The following is an 8,891-nucleotide window of genomic DNA, read 5'->3' on the forward strand; positions in this document are numbered from 1 at the left end:
CCGTTGTTGTTGTTGAGGAGATCCAGAACGGCCCATAGGCAGGAGTCTATCTACTGTTTCAGGAGAGTGGATGCAGCTTAAGTACAGTACACCCCTGGACAGGGCCTAGTCTATGGCAGGGTCTAGTTCATGAATAGTTATATAACTGTAACAGACGTGCTCAGTTGAGACATTGTTTCATTGTGTTGTTGTCACAGACGTGCTCAGTTGAGACATTGTTCCATGTGTTGTTGTAACAGACGTGCTCAGTTGAGAACATTGTTTCATTGTGTTGTTGTAACAGACGGCTCAGTTGAGACATTGTTTCATTGTGTTGTTGTAACAGACGTGCTCAGTTGAGACATTGTTTCATTGTGTTGTTGTAACAGACGTGCTCAGTTGAGACATTGTTCCATTGTGTTGTTTGTAACAGACGTGCTCAGTTGAGACATTGTTTCATGTGTTGTTGTAACAGACGTGCTCATTGAGACATTTGTTCATTGTGTTGTTGTAACAGACGTGCTCAGTTGAGACATTGTTCCATTGTGTTGTTGTAACAGACGTGCTCAGTTGAGGCATTGTTTCATTGTGTTGTTGTAACAGACGTGCTCAGTTGAGGCACCACCTGGAACATTGAAGCAGCAGGTTCCTCAGTTGTCTGACTCCATGAGAAACACCACCCTGAACCTGCTGAGACGGGCTGAGACACACATCAAGGTGAGATGAACACACAGCTAAACCTAAACCCTACCCACTACCCTAACCCCTACCCTAAACACTACCCTAAACCCTACCCACTACCCTAAACCCTACCCCCACTACCCTAAACCCTAACCACTCCCCTAAACCCTACCACTACCCTAAACCCTACCACTACCCTACCCACTACCCTAACCACTACCCTAAACCCTAACCATACCTAAACCTACTCACTACCCTAAACCCTACCCTAAACACTACCCTAAACCCTACCCTACCCTAACCCTAAACACTACCCTAAACCCTACCACTACCTAAACCCTACCCTAAAACCCTAACCATTACCCTAAACCCTACCCACTACCCTAAACCCTACCCTAACCCCTAAACACTACCCACTACCCAAACCATTACCCTAAACCCTTACCACTACCCTAAACCCTAACCATTACCCTAAACCCTACCCACTACCCTAAACCCTACCCTAACCTAAACACTACCCTAACCCTAACCCATACCCTAACCTACCCCCTACCCTAACCCTAACACTACCCTTAACCCTACCCACACCCTGACCCTAAACCACTACCCTAAACCCTACCCTAACCCTAACACTAACCCACTACCCTAAACCCACCTTACCCTAAACCCTACCCCACTACCCTAACCATACCCTAAACCCTACCACTACCCTAAACCCTACCCTAACCCTAACACTACCCTAACCCTAACCTACAAACCCTAAACCTACCCCCTACCCTAACCCTAAACACATACCCTAAACCCTACCCTAACCCTAATAACACTACCCTAAACCCTAACCATTACCCTAAACCTACCCTAACCCTAACCACTACCCTTAACACCTACCCACCCACCCTGAACCCTAACACTACCACTCCCTAAATCCTACCCACTACCCTAAACACTACCCTAACCCTACCCACTACCCTAACCCAACACTACCCTAAACCCACCCTAAACCTACCCACCACCCTGAACCCTAACCACACCCTGAACCTAACACCACCCTAAACCCTACCCACCACCCTGAACCCTACCCACCACCACCCTACCCACCACCCTGAACCCTAACCACCACCCTGAAACCTACCCACCACCCAACCCACCCTAACCCTAACCACCACCCTAAACCCTACCCACCCACCTGAACCTAACCCACCACCCTAAACCCTACCCACCACCCTAAACCCTACCCACACCCTGAACCCTACCCACCACCCTAACCCTACCCACCACCCTGAACCCTACCACCACCCTGAACCCTACCCACCACCCTAAACCCTACCCACCCAACCCTAAACCCTACCCACCACCTGAACCCTACCACCACCCTAACCTACCCCACCACCTAAACCCTACCCACCACCCTGACCCACCCACCACCCTGACCCTACCCACCACCCTAAACCCTACCACCACCCTGAACCCTACCACCACCCTAACCCTACCCACCACCCTAAACCCTACCCACCACCCTGAACCCTACCCTAAACCCTACCCACCACCCTAAACCCTACCCACCACCCAAACACCACCCTAAACCCTACCACCACCCTGAACCCTACACCACCCTGAACCCTAACCACTACCCTTAAAGGGATACTTAGGGATTCTGACGATGAGGCCCTTTATCACTTCCCAGAGTCATGGATGATCTCATGGACACCATTTCACATCTCTGTCCAGTATGAAGGAAGTTGGAGGTAGTTTCACAGGGCCAATGCTAACTAGCGTTAGCGCAATGACTGGAAGTCTATGGCTATCGCTAGCATTCTCTCTCTCTCTCTCTCTTCTTCTCTGTCTCTCTCTCTCTCTCATATCTCTCTCTCTCTCCTCTCTCATCTCTCTCTCAATTCAATTTCAATTCAAGGGCTTTATTGGCATGGGAAACATTGTTAACATTGCCAAAGCAAGTGAGGTAGATAATAACAAAAGTGAAATAAACAATCTCTCTCTCTCTGTCTCTCTCTCCTCTCTCTCCTCTTCTCACCTCTCTCCTCTCTCTCTCTCCTCCCCTCTCTCTCTCTCTCTCTCTGTCTCTCTCTCTCTCCTCTCTCACCTCTCTCCTCTCTCTCTCTCTCCCCTCTCTCTCTCTCTCCTCTCCTCTCTCTCTCTCTTCTCCTCTCTCTCTCTCTCCTCTCTCTCTTCTCTCTCTCCTCTCTCATCTCTCTCTCTCATCTCTATCTCTCCTCTCTCCTTCCCCCATCAAAGCTGCAGACAGGATGAACGTGCGGAGCAGTTTAAAGGGTCGTCTGCGTTGGGAGCAGAGTGAGCTGAGGGTGAGGCTGGAGCAGCTACAGGCCCTGGGGGCTGACTGTCTGGGGGTCTGATGGTCTGGGCCTGGGGGGTCTGACTGGTCTGGGCCTGGGGGGTCTGACTGGTCTGGGGGGTCTGACTGTCTGGGCCTGGGGGTCTGACTGGTCTGGGGGTCTGACTGGTCGGCCTGGGAGGAACAGGAGTGGTCTCAGAGAGATGAGGAACGACAGCCTGGGATCAGCAGCCATGTCCTCTTCGGAGAGATCTGACTCTGACAGAGGTGAGTCTCTCAGTCGTCACAGCTCTCTCCTCCAATCACAGCTCTCTTACCCATGTTTAGTAACCAATCACAGCTCTCTTACCCATGTTAGTAACCAATCACAGCTCTCTTACCATGTTAGTAACCAATACAGCTCTTTACCAGTTTAGTAACCAATCACAGCTCTCTTACCCATTTTGTAGTAACCAATCACAGCTCTCTTACTCATGTTAGTAACCAATTCATGTAGTGTTCTCTTCTCCAGGGAGATGAGATGGTCCAGTTTTCAGTGTTCAGTGTTCTTTCTCAGGGAGATGAGATGGTCCCAGCTCTTCTCATGTTCAGTGTTCTTTCTCAGGGAGATGAGATGGTCTCAGCTCTTCTCTGTGTTCAGTTTCTCTTCTCAGGGAGATGAGATGTAGTCTTCTCTGTTCAGTGTTCTCTTCTCAGGAGATGAGATGGTCCAGCTCTTCTCAGTGTTCAGTGTTTCTTCTCAGGGAGATGAGATGTCTCAGCTCTTCTCTGTGTTCAGTTTCTCTTCTCAGGGAGATGAAGATGGTCCGGTCCCGGCTCTTCTCCGTGTTCAGTGTTTCTTTCGGTGTTCATCTCCATTTTCAAATGTTAGGGAAGTAGGTTACATTCAGGTTTTGTCGACGAAGTGTCGGAGGTGTTCATGTTTAAGTTTTCCGCTTAATGTTCATATCAGAGAAATACGGTGTCTTAAGTACAACTAAAACACACATTGATTTTAACCAGAAGATTTTAGGAGAAATTTGAGTCTGCGATTGAACAGATTTATTCCCCCCCCGCCCCCCCCCAGTCATATTTGACAGATTATAGATGTCTTTTGATAACCTGAGATGTGTTGTTTTTTTGTTTGTTGTTTTGCAGAAGACGTGGAGGTTGACGTGGAGAGTATATGGTTTGACTGTCTGGACTCTGATGGACTGGGGACCGTCCTCACACAGGCACAGATCACTGTTATCCAGCAGCCCGCCTGGGCCGGGCATGACCTACCTACCGCTGTATACACACGCAACCTCTGGACGGACACACGGCGTCTTACGTCAGATAGTGCGGCGATTCCACCGTCGGATTTAAAGGGACGAGCGTCGCGTTGGAGTGACGCCACCTGAGTAAGACAATGGGAACAAAGGAGGAAAACATTCCAAATAAGAAAACTTACGTACAGGAACAGAAGCTGGAACAACTCTCACATTACCGTACAGGAACAGGACAGCTGAACAACCTCCAACATTACCGTACAGGAACAGGACAGTGGACAACCGTCAACATTACTGTACAGGACAGGAATTACTGGAACGAACCCTAATAATGTATGCTACAGGACAAGGACAGTGGAACAACCTCAACCATTACGTACAGGAACAGGACAGTGGAACATACCTCAACATACCGTACAGGAACAGGACACTAGACAACTCACAACATTACGTACAGAGAGAGAGCAGCTGAACAACTCAACAAATTATGTAAGGAACAGGACAGCTGTGGAGTAGCGGAAGTCCTCAACAACATATGGTACAGGAACGAGACAGCTGGAACAACCTCAACAATGCATTACCGTACAGGAACAGGACAGCGTGGAACAACCTAACAACATTACTGTACAGGAACAGGACAGCTGGAACAACCTCAAAACATTACTGTACAGAACAGGACAGCTGAACAAACCTCAACAACATTACTGTACGGAACAGGACAGCTGAACAACCTCAACATTACGTACAGGAACAAGGACAGCTGGAACAACCTCAACATTACCTGTACAGGAACAAGGACAGTGAACAACCTCAACACATTACTGTACAGGAACAGGACACTGAGAACAAACCTCAAACATTACGTTACGATGAATACAGGACCATGCTGAGATCTAAGTCTCTCAACAAACATTATCGTACAGGAACATGACAGCTAGAAACAATCCTTCCAACGTGTCTTGACAGGTAATCAGGACAGCTGGACAGAGCCTCAAAAACATACTGCGTACTAGGAACAGGTGACAGCTGAACAGTACCTCGCAAGCATTAGCGTACAGGAACAGGAAGCTGAACAAACTCAACAACATACCCAGTACAGAACAGGCATCAGCTGGAATCAACCTCTGTAAGCGATTACTAATCGGAACAGACAGCTAGGAACAACCTCAACAAGGCGATTACCTGTACAGGTAACAGCGACGTATTGGACTGGAACAAACCTCTAATCAAGCTATTACTGTACAGGAACAGACAGCTGAAATCATACTGTTCAACAACATACTCGTACAAACATGTGGAAATCTATGAACAGTAGGCCGTCAACTTGGTGGGGTGTAAGATTTACCGTTACAGGAACATGGGACAGCTGGAACAACACCTCAATCTACATTACTGTACAGGAACAGACGCTGGAACATGTAAGGAAGCGGAACAGACGCTCAACAACGAGATTAGAGACAGTGGAACCGAACTCTGTACAGGAACAGACAGCTGAAGAACCTCAAACAAACATTACTGTACAGAACAGACATGAACCTCACATTGAGCACAAACACACTGACAACATCATCACTACTGTACAGGAACAGGACAGCTAGAACACCTCACAACATTACCGTACAGACAGACACGGAACACCAACATACTAGAACTGGGCTAGAACTAAAAATTACTGTCAGACAGCAGTAAACGACCTCAACAACATGACTTCAACACACTGAACTCCACATTGGATACAGGAACAGACCTGGAACAACCTCATACCACATTACCGTACAGAACAGACACTAGAGACAACCAACAACAGTGTACTGTGAACAGAGCTGAATCTATATCATAATTACTGGACTGGAAAGAAAACAACCTCAACATACAATGTACTTGTACAGAGACAGGACGAGCATGGAGATCTAACCTGCTGATGACAAACTTACTGTACAGGAACAGACAAGCTAAACAAACGCTCAACAACATTAGCTGTACGGAGCTGATACTAGACACTGGAAACCACTCAACAACATTACTTCTACAGAACAGACACTAGGAACAACCCTCAACAACATTACTGTACAGAACAGGACAGCATGAGAACAACGCTCAACAACATTACCGTACAGGAACACAACAGCTGGAAGCGTGACCTCAACAACATTAGTACAGAGAAGCAGGGGACAGCGTAAGACAACCTCAACAACATTTACTGTACATGAACAGGAAGCTAGATACAACCTCAACAACATTACTGTACAGAAACAGGACAGCTGGAATAACAACCTCAACACATTACTGTACAGACAGACAGCTGGCAACAACCGGTCAACAACATTACTGTACAGGAACAGGACAGCTGGAACAGCCTCAACTCGTGTACGAACGACCAACACTTAACAACATACCGTACAGAACAGGACAGATAGAACAACCTCAACAACTATACTCGTACAGGAACAGGACAGGAACAACCTCAACATTACCGTACAGGAACAGGACATCTGAGAACAACCTCAACAACATTACTTAACCAGGAACAGCGCACAGCTGGAACACATCAACAACATACCGTACAGGAAACAGACAAGGTGGACTACATACAACAAACAACTGGGAAAAGTTAAAGATGAAATGAAATAAGATGTTAAGGAGTGGCTGTCTTTAAAAAGCAACGAATCCCTTTGAAACGGCGTGTGGCATCGATATGAGTCACAGACAGTTATTATTGTGTCAAAATTGACTACAAAGTGTAAATAGGATAATTTTGGTCATAAAGTCATTATCTGCCTCTCGAGTGGCGCAGTGCTAGCTGTGCCACTAGAGATCCTGGTTCGAGTCCAGACTCTGTCGCAGCCGGCCRTGACCGGGAGATCCATGGGACGGCGCACAATTGGCCCAGCGTCGTCCGGGTTAGGGGAGGGTTTGGCCAGCAGGGATGTTCCTGTCCCATCGCGCACTAGCGACTCCTGTGGCAGGCCAGGCACAGTGCACGCTGACACGGTCGCCAGGTGTACGGTGTTTCCTCCGACACATTGGTGCGGCTGGCTTCTGGGTTAAGTGGCCATTGTGTCAAGAAGCAGTGCGGCTTGGCAGGGTTGTGTTTCGGAGGACGCACGGCTCTCGACCTTTGCCTCTCCCGAGTCCGTACGGGAGTTGCAGCGATGGGACAAGACTGTAACTACCAACTAGATACCACGAAATTGTAATTTTTTAAATAAAAATAAGAACTAAATACATTTTAAAAAGTCAGTCATCTAAAACTAAGTTTGGAACATCTGTGCGTCACAACAAGGAAGTGAAGGTTGGGTTTTGATTTGACGATGTCCATTTGCCCACTAACATGGGGTGAACCTCTATTCAGTTCGACTGGAACATCATTAACCAAACGCAGAATCTGACAGGAAACACACCTCCAAGCRCTGAMRTTTTTCTTCTTCWAATGAACAACAGAAAAACACGCTTGTCAATCTGTGTGTTCAGTGGCTCTTTTAACAGGTATCTTTCATGTTTTATGCCTGTGTTGTTACTATTATAATTAGAAAATGTACTAATGGAAATCTACACAGTGGTTGCCAAAGGTAGAATGTCACATGACTGATAGAATGGTTCTTTACCTGTGCTTCTCCAACTCATTATGGACTGTCCTGTGGACATAGTCTCCTCTCTCTTCTCCTCCTCTCTCTCTCTCTCTCGTCTCTCTCTCTCTCTCTCTCGGTCTCTCTCTCTCTCTCTCTCTCTCTCTCTCTCTCTCTCTTCTCTCTCTTCTCTCTCTCTCTCTCTCTCTCTCTCCTCTCTCCTCTTCTCCTCTCTCTTCAGAGGCAGAGCATGGCTATGCATCAGTGTTGCCCCTCTACAGTCCAGGGGACTCTGATAAGAAAGAGGAAGAGAAGAACAAGAAGCTGCAGGCTGCCGGTAGCAAACAGGTGATTATATAACTCTCTAACTGACTAGTCTGTCTGACAGCTACTAGGGACGGGGTGTGACTCTAACTACTCTTGAGTCTGTCTGTCTGACAGCTAGCATAGGGACGGGGTGTGACTCTCTGAAACTACTAGTCTGTCTGACAGCTAGCTAGGGACGGGGTGTGCTCTCTGAAACTACTAGTCTGTCTGACAGCTTAGCTAGGGACGGGGTGTGACTCTGAAACTACTAGTCTGTCTGACAGCTAGCTAGGGACGGGGTGTGGCTCTCTGAACTCACTAGTCTGTCTGACAGCTAGCTAGGGACGGGGTGGTCTCTGAAACTACTAGTCTGTCTGACAGCTAGCTAGGGACGGGGTGTGACTCTCTGAAACTACTAGTCTGTCTGACAGCTAGCTAGGGACGGGTGTGGCTCTCTGAAACTACTAGTCTGTCTGACAGCTAGCTAGGGACGGGGTGTGGCTCTCTGAAACTACTAGTCTGTCTGACAGCTAGCTAGGGACGGGGTGTGGACTCTCTGAAACACTAGTCTGTCTGACAGCTAGCTAGGGACGGGGTGTGACTCTCTAACTACTAGTCGTCTGACAGCTAGCTAGGGACGGGGTGTACTCTCTGAAACTACTAGTCTGTCTGACAGCTAGCTAGGGACGGGGTGTGCTCTCTGAAACTACTAGTCTGTCTGACAGCTAGCTAGGGACGGGGTGGGCTGTAGTCAGCATTTGGTTGCACTGAAGAAGTGTGCTGACTAGTCTACTTTTA

The 8,891-nt window shown here is 47.8% G+C and overlaps 1 long non-coding RNA gene and 1 pseudogene across 5 annotated transcripts; one reads left to right on the forward strand and one right to left on the reverse strand.

Annotated features, from left to right (window-relative positions):
• The window catches only part of LOC139022628 (max dimerization protein 3-like), an 8,296-nt pseudogene extending 3,949 nt beyond the window's left edge, over positions 1–4,347 (forward strand).
• A 430-nt stretch (positions 4,348–4,777) lies between these two features.
• LOC139025208 (uncharacterized) lies at positions 4,778–6,739 on the reverse strand. Of its 5 annotated transcripts, none has more exons than XR_011476680.1 (5): positions 6,685–6,739; positions 6,543–6,578; positions 6,317–6,362; positions 5,784–5,824; positions 4,778–4,872 (listed from the first exon to the last, which is right to left on the reverse strand). It is a non-coding gene; the product is annotated as an uncharacterized lncRNA (long non-coding RNA). The 5 variants fall into 5 exon arrangements; XR_011476679.1 differs by having other exon boundaries at positions 6,682–6,739; XR_011476677.1 differs by lacking the exons at positions 5,784–5,824; positions 6,317–6,362 and adding an exon at positions 6,451–6,495.
• Positions 6,740–8,891: the final 2,152 nt, after the last annotated feature.

Source organism: Salvelinus sp. IW2-2015, unplaced genomic scaffold (assembly GCF_002910315.2).
Source record: "Salvelinus sp. IW2-2015 unplaced genomic scaffold, ASM291031v2 Un_scaffold2370, whole genome shotgun sequence".
In the NCBI taxonomy this organism is placed as follows: Eukaryota; Metazoa; Chordata; class Actinopteri; order Salmoniformes; family Salmonidae; genus Salvelinus; species Salvelinus sp. IW2-2015.